The sequence below is a fragment of the Prionailurus viverrinus genome, chromosome D4 (assembly GCF_022837055.1).
Source record: "Prionailurus viverrinus isolate Anna chromosome D4, UM_Priviv_1.0, whole genome shotgun sequence".
Classification (NCBI taxonomy): Eukaryota; Metazoa; Chordata; class Mammalia; order Carnivora; family Felidae; genus Prionailurus; species Prionailurus viverrinus.
Genome location: NC_062573.1, coordinates 88,251,681 through 88,262,215, shown reverse-complemented (window position 1 = coordinate 88,262,215; position 10,535 = coordinate 88,251,681). Strand labels below are relative to the sequence as shown.

Below are 10,535 nucleotides of genomic sequence, written 5' to 3'. Positions count from 1 at the left end.
TCGGAGGCTTTCACTGCTCAGAATGGAATCCCGCCCACGGTCTGCTTTGTTCTCATGCCTCCAGACCTGGTCCCCTTCCCTCCTTCCTCCCTTCCTTCCCTTTTTTCTTTCTTTCTTTCTTTCTTTCTTTCTTTCTTTCTTTCTTCCTCCTTCCCTCCCTCCTTCCTCCTTCCTTCTTTCCTTCCTCTTTCTTTCTTTCTTTCTTTCTTTCTTTCTTTCTTTCTTTCTTCTGTTCTTTTCTTTCTTTCATTAAAAAAATTTTTTTTTCAATGTTTATTTATTTTTGAGGGGGTGGGGAGAGGGAGACATAGCGTGAGCAGGTGGAAGGCAGAGAGACCGAGAGGGAGGGAGACACAGAATCAGAAGCAGGCTCCAGGCTCCGAGCTGTCAGCACAGAGCCGGATGCGGGGCTCAAACCCACGAACCGGGAGATCATGACCTGAGCCGAAGTCGGACGCTCAACCGACGGAGCCCCCCAGGAGCCCCGACCTGGTCCCCTTTCTATTGCCTCCTGCAGGTGCCTCCTGCCACAGCAGGGGTTGGGACAGGGACCAGGGAGGTGGGGCTGAAAAGGCCCCTCGAAGGAGTGAGGGGAGGGACCCTAGGCGGGGGAAGCTTCTGCCCAATCCCCACATCGGCCCTGCGTCCACCCATGTGCCCCAAGTGCCCCATTTCATGTGCTACATTGATCATTACCTTGAACCCTCAAATATCCTATTGTGAGCCCATTTTACAGGCCAGGAAATGGAGGTTCAGAAAGGTTAAGTAATTTCCCCAAGGTCCCTAACTTAGTGAGGAACAGAGGTCTCTGGCCCACTGGAGCCCAGAGCCTGTGCAAAGGCCCTGAGGTGGGACCCAGGAACGGGAGGCACCAAAACACCTGTAAGGAGGCTGTGGCCTGAGGGGAAGTGGAAGAGGTCCTTCTCGGCTTCAGCCAAATCTTACTTTCTCAAGCCAAAGGCTGGGGCCTGCACAGGATGTGGCTTCGGGCTCAACGGAGCAAGGCTCCATCCAACCTGGCCTCGGTTTCCTACTTGGGGAGTGAGGGGGACTTGTTTTCTCAATGACCCAAAAAACAGAGAAGGAGGAGGAGGCGGAGAGGGTATCCCTGCTCATGGGCCTTTTCTCCTGTCACCCGGGACCCACATCTCCCGGAGCCACGCGGCCTGGGGGGGGGGGGGGGGGGTGGCAAGCGAGGGTGTCATCGGGGCGAAGTTACAGGCAGGGAGCACCGGATCTTAGGTTCCTCCAGGGCGCAGGGTGGCTGGGCAGTGTCGCGCCTGACGCCAGGGTTTCGGGGACCCCCCCGAGCGCCGTTCCCGCAGGCCCTGCGCGATGGGCGGGAGCGAGGGGGCGCGCGCGGACACACACGCGCGCGGGGGCGGGGGTGGGGACACACTCACGCGCACGCGCGCTCCCGGAGCCGGCGGAGGAGCCGAAAGGAACCAAGAAGTGAAAGTGAGCAACCTCTAGTGAAAGAAAAAGACATGCACAGACAGCCCGGGAATTGCTGCGGGTGCGGCGAGGCGGGCACGCCCGGGCGGCACACGCGGCGCGCTCCCGGCTGCAGGGCGCGTGATCGGCGGCCCCCCGCGGGCTGTCACTAGGCTCGCGGGCGTCTGTCTCCCAGGCCCTGCGGCGACGAGGCTGCCGCTTCCCCCGGTTCCTGCCCGCCCCCGCCTCTTCGGCCCCGGCCCCTGGCCCCTGGCGCCTGGCCCGGTGGGTCGTGCTGCCCAGCCTGGGGTTTAACCTTGGCGCCCTTTGGGTCCCTCGGCCCCTCCTCTCCCGGTGCGTCTGCACGACCTGTCCCTTCCCAGCGGCTCCCAGCAGCACCAACGACCCTGCGTCGGTCGTTGGTCGTTGCTCAGGTGGCCTTGGCAAGAGGCGTCTCCCAGAGAAGGAACCTCCTGGGAGGCCCACGGCCACCTGCGGATGGAAGAGCTCCCCGGCAGCGGCCCCGGGGCCTCGGAAGGCCCCCTCCCCCATCCCTTCCTTCCCAGAACCAGCTTTTCCAGCTCGGCCGCACAGTCAGGTTTCTGGCGGGTGTGGATCGTTTTCTGCCCCTGGGGCCTGGGTGGGAAGCGGGAAGACCGAGAAGCCGGTGGCCCACGCAGTCTTCTGCCATTGTCGCACCCCCTGCGGCCTGCAGCGGCACCCCCGGGACCCTCGCAGCCGAAATACAGAAACCAGGCCCTGCCTGAACAAAAAAAAAGGCACTGGCTGCCGAGACTCATGAGTAGGGCCTTCTGCGCAAACATCAGGTAGAAGCCACGGATAGTATTGTGAGGGGTGCTGAAATTTGATGCTCTCGGTGGGTTGTGAACAGCCCCAAAGCTTCTGGAGACACGGGGAAGGGCGTGGCTCCTTCCCGGTGGTGGGCGCATTGGTGCGAGTTGGAAGGCCCATCCCAGACCTTGTGCCCCACTCAACTAGGATGCGGAGAGACATTACCTGGTGCCAGCCTGACGCGAGAAAGAGAAGTAAACAATCAAACTGTGCTGTGTGGTGAGAGCTCTCGAGCTCCAGAAAAGGCCTGAGCCAGGGGGCATCTCAGAGGAGGTGACTGAGGGACTGAGAAGGTATCCCCTGCATCCACAGGGATGTGGGGGGCAGGGCGGGCTCAGGGCGCTGCCGACCCCGGGGGTCTGCAGGCTGCCAGGTGCCAGAACGCCTGAGATCCCAAGCCATCGAAATGAAGGTGAGGATCCCTCGGAGACTTGGGGCTGCCTCTCATCCTAAAGTTGGAGCAACTGGGGGTCTGAGAGACGGAGCTAGCTCTCCCAGGTCACCGAGCTCGCTAGAATTTGGGTCCTTGCATCCAGTAAGCGCTAAATGAATGGGACGTGAGGATTGGAATCGGGGCAGCCAGGTCAAGGTCCACCGCCCCTCTCCTCCCTGCCTTCCTACGGATCCTTACTGAGTACCTTCCACGGCTGCTTAAGACACGGAGAGCCCTGTAAACCAAAGCGTTAAGATAATTTTAGCTATGGTTCAGTGCTGTGACGGTGAGTGACCCAGGAATTCTTGAGAGAGCATAGATAGCAAGGGCCTGTCTGATGAGGGTGCCTCTGAGCTGAAGGACAAGCGGGGGACCGGCCATAAGACGATCTGGGGGCAAGCAGCAGATGCAAAGGCCCTGAGGCAGGAACATGCCTGGTGTGTAAGAAGAAGGGAAGACGGCCAGCCCTGTGGCTGGAGCAGAGCGGGGGCAGGGAGGGAGGTACGGTGCAGGCCACAGAGAGGAGTTTGGGTCTGATTTCAAATGCATACCTCGCAGGCAACTGCCGTGGAGAGGTCAAGGACAACTGCACTGGAAGAGTGAACGCCCTGACCACAGCGGGCCAGAGAAGCGGCTCCGGGATCAGCACCTGGACTGAACACACTGCTCATCACACCCCTGACTCCTTCCTTCGGCCGCGGCATTTTCTGGAGGGCCCGCAGTCATCCAACCCCGGCCAGGATGCCGCTTTGGCTTACAGAACCTCCGTAACCCCGTGTCCTCTGGATCACCCCGGGCCCCCCCCCCACCCCCCCCCAGGACGGTCGTCACCATCACTGAGGCTGGAAGCACCACGGTGGTGGGCGACATCTGGTGCGCACTCAGCACGTAGGAGGTGCTGGCCTCGCCCTTTGGGTGTGTCTGTGAGCTCCGTGCCCACTTTACAGACAGGAAGACCGAGAGAGGCAGAGGCATCCGTCCAGGATGGCGCGCTTGACGCGCCCTTGAGTCGGATTCAGGCTCCGGGGAAAAGTCTGGGCCCTGAGGGTGGCGGGCTGGAATGTCCGAACCGAAGCCCGGCTGGGGCTGGAGTCTTTGGGGGGGGGGGGGGGGTGGCTTGGCGGGGCTGGGGAGGCGGGGACGGGGCTGGGAGGTCGCGGAAAGCCAGGGGCCGGAAGGCAGCCTGCAGGCCCGGGAGAGAGGGCAGACGTGAGAGGAGGACGCGCGGACCCCTCCGCCCCTGAGCAGGAAGTGGCGCGCACACGCTCGTGCACACGTGGCGCACGCGCACCGGCACGCGCCCAGGCAGCGCCCCCCCCCCCCCCCCCCCCGGGACCTGCACACACACGCATGACGCACACATCCAGGCACGGCCCGCACGATGCACACACGCGCACGCACAGCCGTGCACGTGTGCACGCAAATGCACATGCGCACGGGCGCGAACACGCCACATGCTCGCGGAACCTCAGAACAGACCATCTGCCCATCTCTCTCCTTAGCAATTATCATGGTGCATTCATTCATGCGACGAGCATATGTTGAGCCATTTTCGGTGCCTGGCCGGGGGCGGGGACGGGGTGGGGAGGGGAGGGTGGTCCCTGCAGCCCCAGCTGAGAGGACCCAGAGAGGACCCACAGTCCCGACCCGACTGTCCCCCTGGCCGGCCTGAAGGCAGGGGTGGGGGTGTGCTGAACCGGGCCGGCCAGCCTCAGGCCCAGGAGGGCCCCACACTGACTCCCGTCCCGCCATGGGAGCTCCCAAGGGTGGGGCCCTCAGCACCCAGCTAGGGGAAGGAGGGGAGATCAGGGGAGGGGCCACAAGTGACACCCTAACTCTCCCCATCTTCCTCCCCTCCCCCTCTCTCCTTCCCTCTGCCTAATCCCCTCTTCCCCCAGCCTCTCCCTCCCTCCCTCTCTCCTTCTCACAAATGCATCCCTCAGTTTCCCTATCTGGGCAATGGGCGCGTGCCAGCGCCTTCCTCACTGAGCTGCGAGGGGAATGCTTCACAGAGGGGGCTTGGGCCGCTACCCTTCCTCTAGGCAAGGATCAACCTGTGCCCCGAGTGTGGCAGCAGGACCCCCGCACCCTACCCTGCGCGCTTTTGCGCCCCATCCCCCTCCACACACACACACTTGGCCACGTTGCGCAGCCTGGCTGGTCGCACCCTCCCCCGCCTCGGTGGAGCCCCCCCTCAAGTCCCCGGCAGTGACAAGTGCGAGGCCCGCGGACCCCCCCTGACCCTGGCTGCAGGGCTCTGCTCATTGATCCAAAGAAGCTCTTTCCTTTCCCTCAGGCGCTTCTCTGAAGGATGGAAAAATCGATGCCCGCAGAAGAGCGGGTGCAGGGAAGGTACGGAGGGCGGCGCTGGGGAGAAGGCCAAGGGCAGGGGGGCAGTCAGGCGCCCGGGGTCCCACCCGCTGGGGCGCCGTTCCCCATCTCCCAGAACGGACTCCGGGGGCGGGCGTGGCCAGCACGGGCAGGGGTGGCGTGGTTCTGTTTTGTGATACTTGGTCCCGATTACAAAAGCTCCACGTATCCGTCGTAGAAAATAAAAACCAGCAAATCCCTCCCCAGAGGTAGCTTCCCTGTTTAACGCACGTAGTAAATCCTTCCAGCCTTTTTTCTCTGCACCTCGCGTGCACTTCCTATGTTTGCCAGACTGGGCTGTGTTCCAACTGCAGGTTTTCACCAGAAGGGGCCTCGATGAGGGGCGCCTGGGTGGCTCAGGTGGTTAAGTGTTTGACTTCAGCTCGGGTCATGATCTCGCGGTTCGTGAGTTCGAGCCCTGCGTCGGGCTCTGTGCTGGCTGACGGCTGGGAGCCTGGAGCCTGGAGTCTGCTTCGGATTCTGTGTCTCCCTCTCTCTCTCTGCCCCCCCACCGCTCACGCTCTGTCTCTCTCTCCCTCTGTCTCTCTGTCTCTCTCTCAAAAATAAAGATTAAAAAAAAAAAAGAAGAAGAGGCTTCGATGAATATCCTTGCCAAGAAATCCTCAACAAATCCGCCGTTATTAATTCTGACTAATTTCTAGGAGGAAAGTTATACACGTTTCAGGACCAGTATGTTCTACATTCGCCCAACTGCCCTCCAGAAACCTCCTGGCCACTCTCTGGGTGAGTTTCCTAGGGTAACAAATTGCCACCAACTTGGCTTAGAATAACAGAAGTGTATTCTGTCTGCCCTCTCCCCCACAGTTCTGGGGGCTAGAAGTTCAAAATCAGGTGTCAGTAGGCAGAGCCTTGCTCCCCGTTGAGGACTCCAGGGGAGGGTCCTTCCTGCCCCATCCTGCCCTTCTGGTCTGTCTTCTCTCCATGTGTCTCTTACAAGGACACTGTCCTCTACTCCAGCATGATCACCTCATCTCGGGATCTTTCACTTAATTACATTGGCAAAGACCCTTTTTCCAAGGAAGATAACATTCCCGGTTCTGGGGATTAGGACACACTCATACCTTTTCGGGAAGCTACCATTCAACCAACTACCGATCGTGTAGAATTGCTTTTCCTCTTACCACACAGGACCTTCTCATCTTTTTGAAACGTTTGGCCAATTTAACAGGGTCAAAACAAATACCTTATTTTAAAGTGCCCTTCTTTCGCTGTTATCGGAGAGGAGCGAATTTTCAGATGCTTTTGTTGGTCATTTGTATTTCTTATTTTCTTACGGATTCACGTCCTTTGCCCAATTCCCTTTTGGGTGTTAATGGCGAAAGAACAAATTTGCCAAGTCAAGCTGTCGTTCAGCGAAACTACCTTTCAAGACTAAGAGTGAAATACAGTTCAGACAAAGACTGAGAAACTTTACTTAACCCAGAGCTTTACTTAATATCACGAATAATAATGACAAATGTAGACTCGAAACATGATCGGACCAAAATACAGGCAATCGTACATGGCGATTGGAAGGTACGATTGGAGTTCAATCGCTCCAAGACCTCCGCCGTCGAGGACGGGGGGTAGAGAATATTGATTTAGATTGTGTTAAGTCAGTTAGGCGTGATAGAAATTTATAGATAGCCTCTAACAGGCAGCAGTGGAATGTATAACTCTCAAACCGGTACAGGGAAAAGGGACATAAAGAAAACACGATCACTTCAACAGGAAGCAAAAAAGAGGAGGAGGGGAGAACGCTATTGATTTTTGTGTTTTTCTTTTATAACTGACCACTCTTGTAGGGTTATTTGTTGTTATTTAATAACAATTGGTAGGACTGTCTGCTCCCCGAGGGTTTTCGAGTATTACACGATCCACAGATAAGGATAATTTTGTCTCCTTTTTAGTTACCGTTCTTTAATTTATGTTTCGTGTCTTATTGCATTGTCTGGAAGCTTTGGAGCGTGAAGCATCCTTGCCTTATTCTGGCCATTGCTAAGAATGCTCCTGGTACTTTGCGGTTAAGCGTGCTGTCGTCTCTTGGCATGAGGCAGACATCCTTGGCCATCGAATTGGTCAGGACAAGTCAGATTAGGCTGCGATAACAACAACAACAAAAAATGCCACAATCTCATGGTTTGAGAGGGATTTATTTCTCGTTCGTGTTAAGTCAGCCGCAGATCCAGGCAACTCTCTCTCTCAGTTACAGCTGAGATTGGCTCAGCACCTCGTCAGATGCTCACATGCTTGCTGCGGCAAGAGAAAGAGAATCGGAGAGTTCTGTACCAGCAATTAAGGGCCTCTGCCTGGAAATGACACCCATCGCTTCAGCACATGGCCCTGCCTCAGCCCACTGGAAAGTGCAATCCCAGCCCGGAAGGCAGACTGGAAAGATGGGCAAGCATTGTAGATGTCACCATAAACCCATTAAGAAAGCATCCTTTCGTTGCTGATGTTATCCCGGGGACCCTAAAAGTCGACTTGAAAAGCCATGAGGTCTTGGCCGTGGGATGAGCAGCCCAGGAGGCTGGCGAAGAGAGAACGGTGAAGTCACGCGTTCACGGCCCCTGACGACTCGTGTCCCCATTGGAGCCCGGCTGCCCGCGTTACCCTTCAATTCCACGAAGTCTCTGCGCGCTTACAACCAATCTCTCCCTTTCCTGTTTCTTGCACACAGTGTCGCCCGGAGTTATCTGCTGCCATTTTGTTTGGGATTTCTATCCTATTCCTAAGCAAGACTGCTCTGTAGTTTTCTGCCCACTCTTCGTTGTAGGGTTCTACATTCTTAAGAGAGCTGGGGGACACTTTCTGTCTTTCCTGTGCCCCGAAACGGAATATCTGACATCTGTGAATAGTTGGAAAAGCGTTAAGACCCAACCCTTCTCTGGGAGGTAGCTCTTCTCTTACCCTTTCAATTTACTCTCTAGTAAGAGATGTTGCGGCTTTCTTCTACTTGTTGGATTGGGTTTGGTTCTACATATTTTCCTATAAAAATATCTGCGTATTCATATTTTCAAATTTATTATCGTAAGGCTTTCCTTAATATAATTTGACTTTTAAAATATTTTCATTCCTTTTGTACATCCATTTCCCTCTGCTTATTATCTTTGGATCTGCTGGAAGTTTACCTGATTTATTAGACTTTCAAAAAGAACAAGTCGTAGATTTATCTTTCATTTCTAGTGGTTTTCTCTTTCCTAATTTATGAAACTCTGCTTTTTATTTGTATTGACTCCCACCCTTTCTTCTTTCAGGAACTCACGATATTGAGCTATGAATTTTCCTCCTTATAACATTTTAACCACCTTCCCATATGCTTAGATACATGCTATGTGCAGTGTTTTTTTTTTTTTTTAAACTAGTTTGTCATGGAGGGTTCTATGTAGCGTTATTTACAAAAGTGGTTTTTAATTTTCAGACGGCTGGCTTTTTAATTTAAAAACTTTGGTTAATAATTTCCAGCTTAATTGCCCAGTGGTCAAACCGTGAGGCTTTCACCATATCTGCTTTGGGGATTATATTGAGTTTTTCTTTATGGCCTCATATATGATCAATTTTCATAAATGTTTGATGGAGTCTGGCAAATAAATGAGTATCTTTTATTTGCAAGGTACAGAGTTCAGTTATTAAGTCAACCTTGTTAATTATATTCTTCCAATCCCACACGAATGTGTTGAGGGGGGTGGGGTGCGATTTAAATATGTCAAAGACAGACATATCTTTGTCGTTGTTTTTGTTTGTCCCTCTCTGTGTGTCTAAGTTATTGTTCTCCCGGTTGGATCTAATGCTGTAGGGGACATAAACCAGATCTTGTATTTGATTCTGACTTGTACTCTTTATCAATACAAATGACCCTCTGTCTCACGTCCTGATTTTTGCCTGTGATTCTTTTTTCTTTTAATGTTTATTTATTTTTTGAGAGAGAGCGCGCACGCGCGCGCGCGCGCGCGCAAGTGGGGGAGGGGCAGAGAGAGAGGGAGACACAGAATCCAAACAGGCTCCGGGCTCCGAGCCGTCAGCACAGAGCCCGACCCGGGCTCGAACCCACAGACCGCGAGATCATGACCCGAGCCGAAGTCGGAGGCTCAACCGACGGAGCCACCCACGCGCCCCTGCCTGTGATTCTTTATCTGATATAAATATTACTGTTCCTCTCGTTTGACTTGAACTTGCCTTGAATACCTTTGCCCCAGTCTTTTATTTTTCACCTTTTCATGTCCCTTGCTTTTAAGCTTATTGCTGGTAACCACTGTACAGTTGGCTTTCCATCTGTTTTTGTTTCAACCAATCTGAGAGTCTCTGGTATTTTACTAGGAAAACGTCACGCATTTACATTCATTGTTATCATTGACCCTGCGGGGCTCACGCCCACCCGTGAGAAAGCTGTTCTCAGCCTTATTCGTCCCTCCTTACGGCTGCTTCCTTTTCTTTCCTGCATTTTGTTTTACCCATTCTGAATGCTGGCTTTCGTGTTCTGCAGACTTTGGTGCGTAGATGTTTTGTTTCTAATTGTGCTAGGAAGTTACCTTTACCTTGAAGAAGCCTCATTTGTAGCCGCCAGACCGTCTGAACCCAACTGGACAGGGCGGCCGGTGAACTCCTATTTAGGATGTCTGGAAGGTGGCTGTCTGCCTTGGATCCACGTTGATGTGACCTAAAGCTTCATCTCCAGATGGTTCCGTTATTATTTTCCATTCCGTGATTTGTCGTTTAACAATAATTTTTGACATTTGCATTCAGTCTGGAAATGATATTTACAACAATTCTTGCGACTTGCTGCTTTCTAATCGGTTTCAGTGGCACTGCTCAGACTTTTCAAGCCACGGGGTTATCCATTCTTAGGCTCCCAGCTGATGGGAGCATATCTTTTCCGTAATAAATGCTTCAGTATTTCCGCTAAACCTCGCAAACACGGGTCCCTCTTCACTCAGCATTCAGCATGACACAATGTAACCCAGCCTGGGTTTATTCTTTCCTTCCCGGGGTCACGCACAGTGTTATCCCTATGCATAAGTCACACCGGTTTCCAGAATGTGTCCCTATAGGAGTCGCTATTTATTTTCCCCAGAATGCAGTGAACCTTTCCGATCTGCACGGTCAGATCTTTTTGTTTCGTGTGAAAGCACAGGTGAGTTTCCATTCGTTATATTCTAAGGGGTTCCTATTCTGGCCTCTTCTTCAAGAACCCCAGTGATGTGTTCGCTGCCTCCTCGTTCCCACGAACTTCTCATGCTTTGCTTTCGGCCTTTGACTGCTGTCGCACTATTTTAGGAAGTGTCTCTAGGTGGGCCTCTCGGGCCCTGCTTTTCTGCATTACAGTTTCTGCTTTTTACTGCCTCCGGTGTGGATTTGAATTCTGCTTCTAGGCTTTTTCCCTTCCTTGGGGTCCTCCCTCACCCCGTCTGTATCCGCCTCCTAAGGCCGCTGTTCCGATTACCGTGAC

General features: G+C 54.0%; 1 long non-coding RNA gene across 1 annotated transcript; it reads left to right on the top strand.

The window, feature by feature from the left end:
• Positions 1-2,040: 2,040 nt before the first annotated feature.
• On the top strand, positions 2,041-8,951 carry LOC125150630 (uncharacterized). Its single transcript, XR_007146417.1, has 5 exons — positions 2,041-2,698; positions 3,278-3,634; positions 5,016-5,071; positions 5,659-5,833; positions 7,296-8,951. It is a non-coding gene; the product is annotated as an uncharacterized LOC125150630 (long non-coding RNA).
• The last annotated feature ends 1,584 nt before the right edge of the window (positions 8,952-10,535 follow it).